The sequence below is a fragment of the Tursiops truncatus genome, chromosome 7, assembly GCF_011762595.2.
Source record: "Tursiops truncatus isolate mTurTru1 chromosome 7, mTurTru1.mat.Y, whole genome shotgun sequence".
In the NCBI taxonomy this organism is placed as follows: Eukaryota; Metazoa; Chordata; class Mammalia; order Artiodactyla; family Delphinidae; genus Tursiops; species Tursiops truncatus.
The window spans coordinates 57,325,988-57,335,299 of NC_047040.1; the positions used below are offsets into that span (position 1 = coordinate 57,325,988).

Below are 9,312 nucleotides of genomic sequence, written 5' to 3' on the forward strand. Positions count from 1 at the left end.
GTCCTATTGCCCACTGAAAATCATGCCTTCAACATTCATGAGCCGTATGCTGTAGGAAAGTTATTTCACCTCTCTGTGTCTCAGTTTACTCATCTGTAAAATGTGGGTAATAATAGAGCCTAATCCATGTGGTTTTTGTGAGGATTAAATTGTATTTGGTATGTGTTTGACTCATAGTAACGGTCATTTTCTATACACTATTATTACAAACTTACGCTAATTCTGAGGGCCAGGCACCTCCTCACAGCTTGGCAGTTATCTCGATAGTAGGCAGTAGCTTATGGTAGAATATAGTAACACCACACAGTATGCTCCCAATAGATCTTCTGACACTTTCCAGCACCTTAGTTTTATTGCTAATATTATTTATCACTTAAGGCTGAAACAGTGGGTTAATTCATGTTATAATTCTTTCTTTTGAATAATATTTGCTTCATTATAAGTATCTCCAACTTACAAACAGATTGAGTCCCCAAAGTTTATTTGTCTGTGAGTTGTTTCCAGTGTGAAACACATTTTTCCATAGAGGCAATGTTTTAAAAGAGGTTAGGCGGCCAGGCTAACACAATAAAAGGCAGCGATGCGGGTGTCTATCCCCTGGGCTGGAAGGGCTCATACAAACAAAACGGCTCACTTAGGACCAGGATCCACCTGCCCAGATGCTGCAGCAGGCAGTGAGGGTGGGGGTGAGTTGGTGGCTGAATCTTGGCATGATCTTCGTCTAAGAGAGAAAGAAATTGGAAGTCAGGGGAGAGGTTTGGTGGGCCCCAGCATCTAGTCACCATCTCAGATGGGTGGGGCATGAGCTATGAAAGAGACTGCCACTATCAAGATGGTTAGAAACTTCTGGAACCTTGGTAACTTCGCTGTTTCATTGCTCTATACCAGTTTCCTCATAGTGATTAGTAGGAAGCTCCTTAAAATCAAATGCTCTTGGAAGCCCACAAGGCAGAGGGATGAATACAGGATTATGTTCCACTCTAAAGCTGGCAGAGGGCCAAGAATAAGTGGCGGGGGTGGGGGAGGATGGAGAGAACCCCAAAGCATAACATGGGAGGTATCCATTATAAAGAGGAAAGGAAAGCAGGCTGCATGAATCTGTGTCACCGAACTGCCAAACGTGGTGTCCATGAGAAAACACACTGACTTCCATGAAGGATGGACTATATCTCCCTTTGTTGGTAACTTAAGAAAACAAATTGATGAGGTCACTTGAGACTCATCCTCAGTAATATTAAGTATTCTGCCGAAGAGAAGAGTCTTACTTTGGTTCTCAACTCTGGCTGCATGTTAGAATCACCTGGGACCTTTTTTTTTAAACTCCCAGTGCCCATCCTGCACCTCAAACCAATTACTTTAGAATCTGGGACCAGGGCATCAGAAGTTTTAAAACTCCCCAGGTGATTCCAATGAGCAGCCATGTTTGAAAACCACTTTAAATATCAACCACTCCCATGTGTCCTAAATTGAAGACTAACATGTTGTAGCCTCCACAGAGCTCTGGAACACTCCAAACTTGAAGCCTCTTACCCAAATTCCCATTTATAATTAAATAACCCTTACTCCAAAAAATCTGAGACAGAATTTTAAATTGGTTCAGTGAAGCTGAATTATGATTTCACATTATGAAATCCCATTATGATTCCAGTTGCTAAGAAAGTAAAAATAATTTTAACCACAGTGTTCATTAAATATGATGACAAAATACTTCAAACATTTTATGTGCAGACTCAAAAAACATCTTGGATATTAATTTGTCCCACCGTGTGCCAGACACTGTTGCTGGATCCTGGGGATAAAACAAATACAAATATACATACAGCCCCACCAAAATGGTAGCTTAGAGTCAGTGACCATCGCAGGTTAGCAGGGAAAGCAGCTAGATGTAGACTGAGCCTGACCAGCGGAGACCCACCAAGAAACAAGGAGTTACACTTGTGATGACTGAGTCGCCTGTTTTAAGTTAGTATTTGTCCTGGGTCACAAATATTGATCCCGTGAATGTGGTAGTTCTCAGTGGGTGTGGCAGTATCCTGGCTGAATTGTATTTACTAATGAATGAACCTCCGTTTGCAGTGGTTTCATGAGCTGTCCCTCTGATATATTCGCCTTTTATAGTTAGGCATGCTGGCCAGAGAGATGACTTGGTGTGTGCTCTACCATGCACATGGCTACTTGCTCACCATCACCCACCCCTAGGACAATTGCCTCTGTTACCTGTTGTCTCAGTAAATTACTCGGAATTGAGTCCTCTGTTGATCTGCATCTTTAGGAGGGAGGATTGGTGACTACTGCCTTCAGGGAAATCTGGTGTGATTAGTGTGTCTGCATCAGATCTCCTGCTTCCCAGTTGCCTGAGGGGCTTAGGAACTGAGTGTCTTACAGTACCGTAAATATGTCGTCTCTTTCTGCTTTGACAAGGTTAGCGTCTCTGGTGTCTACCAGCAGAATCCCCAAGCTTCCTGGAACTTGTATCATTAACCATGCAGTGGAGTCTGACTGCAGGAAATGCAGAGCACATTAAGCAGGCAAAACCAGCCCAAGTCTTGAAAGAGTCTCTGCATAGAAAACCAGTGGCTCTAAGTGATTCTGTTCACATGTCTGACATTCCATGCCTCTCTCCTGTGCATCGCTGCAGAGGATTCTAGCCACGTGAAACATGTACTTCCCCTTCTCCCGGTCCCCTCCCCAAAAAGGGCTCCTCATATATGTTATGATCAATCCTGATGCTGCTGGGAACCACAGGTTTCTGCAAAGATACGCTCTTCCCTTAAAGAACTGCAGATGAGAGGAGAAAGTATGCAAAAGACAGGTAGCAAGTGAACCAAGCAATTGTCAGATAAGTCATATTTCTACAGTCTCAAAGATCTTTGCAAGCATTTGCTCATTTAGAGAACAGTCTCATGGGCTAAGGGAAACTAGGAAGGAAACAGCCCATCAGTACAGAATATGGGGCTTTTCTGATCTATACAAGCAAGCACTAGCATCCTAGCCTTAAACCAGGTCTAAACAACTCAGTATTTTTGCTTCACAATAGATTCAGTGAAGCTGAATTATGGGATTTAACTGGTAACATTGTTAAAGGGATTTAACTGGTAACATTATAAGGTCCACAAAACCAGTAGTCGGGAAACATCATGTGCAGCCTGTCAAACTCTTCATAGTGGTGTTGGTCTTTGGCTGTTTGCTCTCATAGCCATTCTTGCCCTTCCCCTGCTCTGCTCTTTATCATAGGGAATTACGGGAACCACATCTCTGTGGTTCTCATGCCCTCCAGTTTTGGGGGAGGTCCGTCTAGAGGCAGGCACTGGCAGAGGGGGAAAGTCAAGATGTTTCTCCTCCTCAAGATGTTTCAGGTGGCATCTCCTTAGCACCGGCCTCCTCCATGGCACCATCGCTGGCCAGACCTTCCTTCTGTAGTCCCAGTTCATCCTGGGCAGGCCTTCCCTCTGTAGTCCCCAGCTCGTCTTGGGCAGGCCTTCCCTCTGTAGTCCCAGCTTGTCCTGGGCAGGCCTTCCCTCTGTAGTCCCAGCTCGTCCTGGGCAGGCTCACAGCAGTTCAGATCCACTGTGTGGCCCCAGGGATACCTGCTACTCCCTTTGTCCCACCAATCCTAGGAGACTGAATTCTTTCCTGTGCTTATTCATCTCTAGGTTGACTGTGTTGGGCTTCTCGTGGATTCTGTCACCTATATAACCATTTCTTGCAACAAATTTCTTGTTTTGATGTACCTAGAGTAGTTTCTGTTTCTTTGGCTTCTCTACTAGTTTATGGTTGTAATTCGATCATGTTATCTATGGTAAATCTATACCTACATTAAAAATGAAAAAGAATTGCTGTTATGGGCTGAATTGTGTCCCTCTAAAATCCATATGTTGAAGCTCTAACCCCCAGTACCTCAGAATATGACTATTACTGGAGAGAGTGCCTTTAAAGAGGTAATTAAAATAAAATGAGGTTGTTAGGGTGGATCGTAATCTCATTGTGAGGTGTCCTTTTAAGAAGAGATTAGGACATAGACACAGAGGGAAGACGGCCATCTACAGACTATCTACAAGCCAAGGAGAGAGGCCTCAGAAGAAACCAATTCTGATGACAGCTTGACCTTAGACTTCTGACTTCTAGAACTATGAGGAAATAAACTTCTATCATTTAAGCCACCGAGATGGCTTTCTGATATTAGCAAATGAATACAATTGCTTATCTCCGAAATTTGGGGTGAACTAGTTAACTCTAAGCCCCAGTGTCCTCATCTGTAAAATGATAATAATTATAATACCTAGGTTATTATGAAAATTAACTGAGAAAAGCTTAATGTAGCACCTGCTGCAGTGCTTGATAAATGGTGGCTGTCATTGGAAATATTCATGTATAAGTGTAACTTAAAATGTGCTAACAGTGTTAACTCTGGAGCCCACCTCACTGGATATTAAAAAAGGTCTTTAGATTGCGTATACTGGCAAATGTCTCCACTCAAATTTTCCCCTAGATTCTCCTCTTGTCACTTCTTGTTTTCAGCTGCTATACTAATTGCAAAAAGATCTTTAGCTCTATCATCAAAGTTCCATTCTTTTTTTATATATAAATTTATTTATTTATTTATATTGTATTTTTGGCTGCGTTGGGTCTTTGTTGCTGCTCACGGGCTTTCTCTAGCTGTGGCGAGCCGGGGCTACTCTTCCTTGCTGTGAGCGGGCTTCTCACTGCGGTGGCTTCTCTTGTTGCGGAGCATGGGCTCTAGGCACGCGGGTTTCAGTAGTTGTGGCGTGCAAGCTCAGTAGTTGTGGCTTGCGGGCTCTAGAGCGCAGGCTCAGTAGTTGTGGCGCACTGGCTTAGTTGCTCTGCAGCATGTGGGGTCTTCCCAGACCTGGGCTTGAATCCGTGTCCCCTGCATTGGCAGGAGGAGTCTTAACCACTGTGCCACCAGGGAAGTCCCAAAGCTTCATTCTTGAAGTGTAAACACTATGCCTCAACTACAAATTCAATATTATTTTTTACTCTTGCTCCTGCCCTTCCATTATCTGTTCCTTGTTGCTTCTGATAAATCCATTCAAGGAAGGAATTGCACTGTGACTTTTCTGGAATGCCTTTGACTACCCACTGGGTCTGTTCTGGGTCAGCCAGAAAAAGCTTTCCCACTGGTTGCTGCCTAGAAGATTTTGCCCCAGGACTCAAATGCGGATCTTCTAGCATTGTTGCCTACAAATATTCACACCATGGAGATAAAAGGAAGGCACCTACCTGGAACCCTCTGCACCTGTAGCTGAGCTCAGCCAGTTCTCTGGGTAGCAGCTTATCTATGTTGGCAGCTGCATAGATAAGCAGATCTTTCTCCTTCTGCAGTGATATGCCTAATAATATGAGGCACTCAGTTTCCTTTTCTGGATTCATGAGTCCCAGTATGATACAAAAGACTAATTGCTACCTTTTTACGGAGATATTTATATTGTAGCAAGCCACTTAGTTTTCAACTAAAGGAATAAAGCTCTAACAGTGTAATTTGGGGCACTAAGTGATAGGGAGGATATTTGGGGCACCTCTAAGTAGAAATATTACTTTAAAATCAAATGATGAAGAAAATAATCGTTAAAAGTCTAGAGAAAGAATGCTTGGTGTTAGCTAAAGTTTCGGGAGAATGAGAAAAAAGTGGGTAATACCTTATAAAGGAGTATTTTTGATAGAGCCCTTCCCTCTCAACTGGTAAACCCAAGTTCGTGTCTTACATATACATGTACATAATGTTTATCATTACCAATTTATTATTAAATGTCTTCTGGGTGATTGATACTGTATGGTGAACTTCCCAGGGAAAGAAAAGGGAAAAGGAAAGTAGAATAAAAAGAAAGAGAAGCCTAAATCATTTTGATCCTTTCTATTTTAAAAGCAGAAATTTATCATCTTGTGATTTTTAACCTCCCAATGGTTAGTTGCCATACGGTGCTAATTCTGCTCATGAAATGTGAAAAATAAATGTCAAACCTTGAATCACTATCATTAACCTTATAGCTACACAGAATATAATGTTTTTCTCTGTGCATCAGTTTCTGTTTTAAGGGCCAGGTGGTTTCTGCTAAATATCTAGCCTTCTATTAAATAATTTGCCTATTCCTGGGAAAAAGAGGTCCCAGAATTTTGTTTCTATGTTGTTTTCTCCACTTTCCCACTGGTATTGGACAGAATTCATTATGCTCCTTCCATCTTGGTATGACTTCAGAATTACCTACAGCCTGGGGTACCTTATAAGAATCCCTGCCTGGTTAGAACATTGGATCCCAGGCTGAATTCCCTAGCCAGATTATTTTTAAAGTGATACTCAAGAATAATAGAGTTGCTATTGCTTGGTTTTGCTAAGCAAACATACTTGATAAAATAATAAAGAAAAATATAAATCTACTTGTATAGGTCTGGGGAAAATCACATTCCCAAAGATGATTTCATCTCTTCATAAAATGTATGCTTCAAACATGCATATTGCTAATAAGATTTCAACTATCAGTAGGTTACTGTTTTGTGTAATTTTAAATTTTTGATTGGCATATGGTTTTCCATAGCCTAAAGGAAAGATTTATGTTACATTGCATAAAGCAAAACAGTGTCGTTCTTCAGTTGTGGTTGCCCACCTCCTCCACCTTTTCTCCCCTCCCCCCACTTCTCCATTCCACCATGGATATGGTTTGGTACATTAGCAACAATTGAGCAGTCTTAAAAACACAATATATAAACTCGAAAGAAAATATTAAATTTGAGAAAGTAACACATTTGCTTAGTTAAAAGGACTAAGAAAAAACAGCCAGTGTTGCTGCTTCCAGTAGTCCTAAAAGTTAGTCAAAATCTGAGTAATCATTAGTTAAATCCATTTCACCTGTAACCTGCCTTCACTAATCAAGGTCGTTTTGATTTTTGGTACAAAAGACCTGCATGCCCTCCAAGTGGCATGGAGCCTAAACAATAAGATGTTTGCCCGAGTTGTTTTCCAGGTACTTAGAGTGAGCTATGTTTAGTTTGAGCTGAGCTGGTTAAGACTAGATAGGACCACCAACCCTCCAGCTGGCCATGCACGAGTGTCCCCTTGATAACCTTTTGATGTCAGAGGGCCAAAAACTCCACGCTCAGATCGTGCTAAGCAGGTGCAGAGGCCTGTAGCTCAGTGACACCTGCACAGAGCTACAACAATTACCGCACCTTTTTCCAATCACCTTTCCCCGTGCTCCCCACTCCCTCCACGCCCCAAACCTTTATTCTGCTTCTTTATTCTTTATTCCATAAATAACCCAAGCTCCTTGTCTTCAGGGAGGCAGATCTGAGACTTACCATCTCCTGACTTGGTTGCCTTATGAATACACCTCCGCATCTCAGTGTTTTGGCTAGCTGCGTGTAGGGCAAAAGGAACCTGGTTCAATAACATTAACACGTGGCTCACAATTCTATTAACTTGTACAAGAACATTGATTGTTCCTTGGCTTATAGTCATGGTCATTCATTGAATGGCAGTATGGCCTTGCTATAGTTAAAGAATCATTCAGTAATTCAATATCAATTCAATTATCAACATGTAAAATAAATAAGATACCAATAAAAATATAACACCATAGACTTATGAGGTGTCAGGAGATATTACTGGGTTCCTAATATAAGCCAGACACTGATCTTGCTTCATTTTTTTCTGATATCTCATTTAAATCTCATAACAATCCTTGAGATATGTGCTATTGTCCTCATTTTAAAGATGAAAAAGTGAAGTTCAGAAAATCAAAATAAATCAATACCTAAGGCTGGCCTCCTTACGTACAGTCTGGTGGTGGACCACCTCTAATCTGTTTCCTGGCTTAAAATTGTTTAGCAGATTCTCCTGACCTTTAGAACAAAGTCTAAACTTATTACCAAGTGTTTCAAGGTCCTTCATGATCTGGCCTCAGTTACCTTCTCAAACAGCAGACCTTACCACCCCCAACCTCTAATTCCATTCTCAGTCATACTGAACTTCTTTCCATCCTTGAATATGATGTGCTTTCTTTTGCCCCTGGGACTGTTCTTATGTGTTCTGTGCCTAGACCACCCTGGAACATACCTCCCCTGCCCTCCCCCATGCCCTGGCTAATTCTCACTGTTCCTTCAGACCTGAACTTAGATATCACTTCCTCCAGGAAGGCTCCTCTGTTAGGTGACCCCTGTGAGATCCTATGGCCCATCATAGTGTCACACGCACTGCCTTGTAACTAACCGTTTACTTGTCTGAATCCCTCCCTTGATAGTAAATTCTGGGGAGACAGGAACTGAGATTGTTAGGTTCTCATGGTATCTATCCTCGTGCCTTGTATAGAGTAGAGAAAAATGTTTATCAAAGGACTGGATGGTTAAGAGAATGACATTTGTACTTGAAGAACTTTGTTTTAATGACAACATAATAACAATACCGTGGCAACTGCTTCTGAAAACATACCATTTAGGATGGCATCTGGTAGTATGTTAGGGAATGTTCAAAGCTAAAGCACAGTGTGGCTTTCTGAACCACCCATTTTACTTGATGATAAGTAATTTAAAATATTAATTTTTAATAAAGTATAAATATGTTTACAAATATACAGTGCATAGGAAGCTTTATGATATCAAGATTGTAATCATTTGGAGGCAGGTTTTAAGATGGGCAGGTTTTAATGTCAAACTTCTTAACCTCCAAAGGAAACTATGTGCTTTGAGGAATATTTTAAGTTAACAGTTCTGCTTAATCTAGGGAAGTCTAAGGAGAAACATAAAAGCTGCCTTCACTTGGTTCAGAGGCTGTCACCTAGAAAAGGGAGCCGATGAATTCTTAGAAATGCATCTTTAGAAAAAAGAACCAGGGCCGTTGCACAAAAGAGCCCAGATTCAGCTCAACTTGAGAAAGAACTTCTAGGTTTCTCAGTTGTCAGAATATGGGATATTTTTGTTTTCTTTTTAAATCCTCTCCCATATGTCCTAAGTGTTCTACCACAAATTGTACCAAAGCATCAAATGAAATTATTCAAAAGAAGTCCGTATAACCATTCAGCAGGAATACTACAGAAAGAATTCCTAATTTGTGCAGAAGACTAGAATCTATCTTTCCTTCTAGTATAAAGATTTTACAGATATCCAGGAAAAAAGCTGAATAAGCAGGGTTTGTTTCTACCTGATTAGGTTTACCACAGGTGCGACCTATGCAAAGCTTTTTTTTCTTGTTTTCAAAATAGGATTATATAAGTTGTTTTAGATTGCAGTAGTCCATACTGGCTGCAAAAAAGTTAGACAGTACATTCCTGTGCAAAGTGAAATTTCCTCAGACCCAGGTTCAAA

The 9,312-nt window shown here is 41.2% G+C and overlaps 1 long non-coding RNA gene across 1 annotated transcript; it reads right to left on the reverse strand.

Annotated features, from left to right (window-relative positions):
* Positions 1-478: 478 nt before the first annotated feature.
* On the reverse strand, positions 479-8,333 carry LOC141279075 (uncharacterized). The gene is made up of 3 exons (XR_012332827.1): positions 8,222-8,333; positions 7,312-7,368; positions 479-721 (listed from the first exon to the last, which is right to left on the reverse strand). It is a non-coding gene; the product is annotated as an uncharacterized lncRNA (long non-coding RNA).
* Between the last annotated feature and the right edge of the window lie 979 nt (positions 8,334-9,312).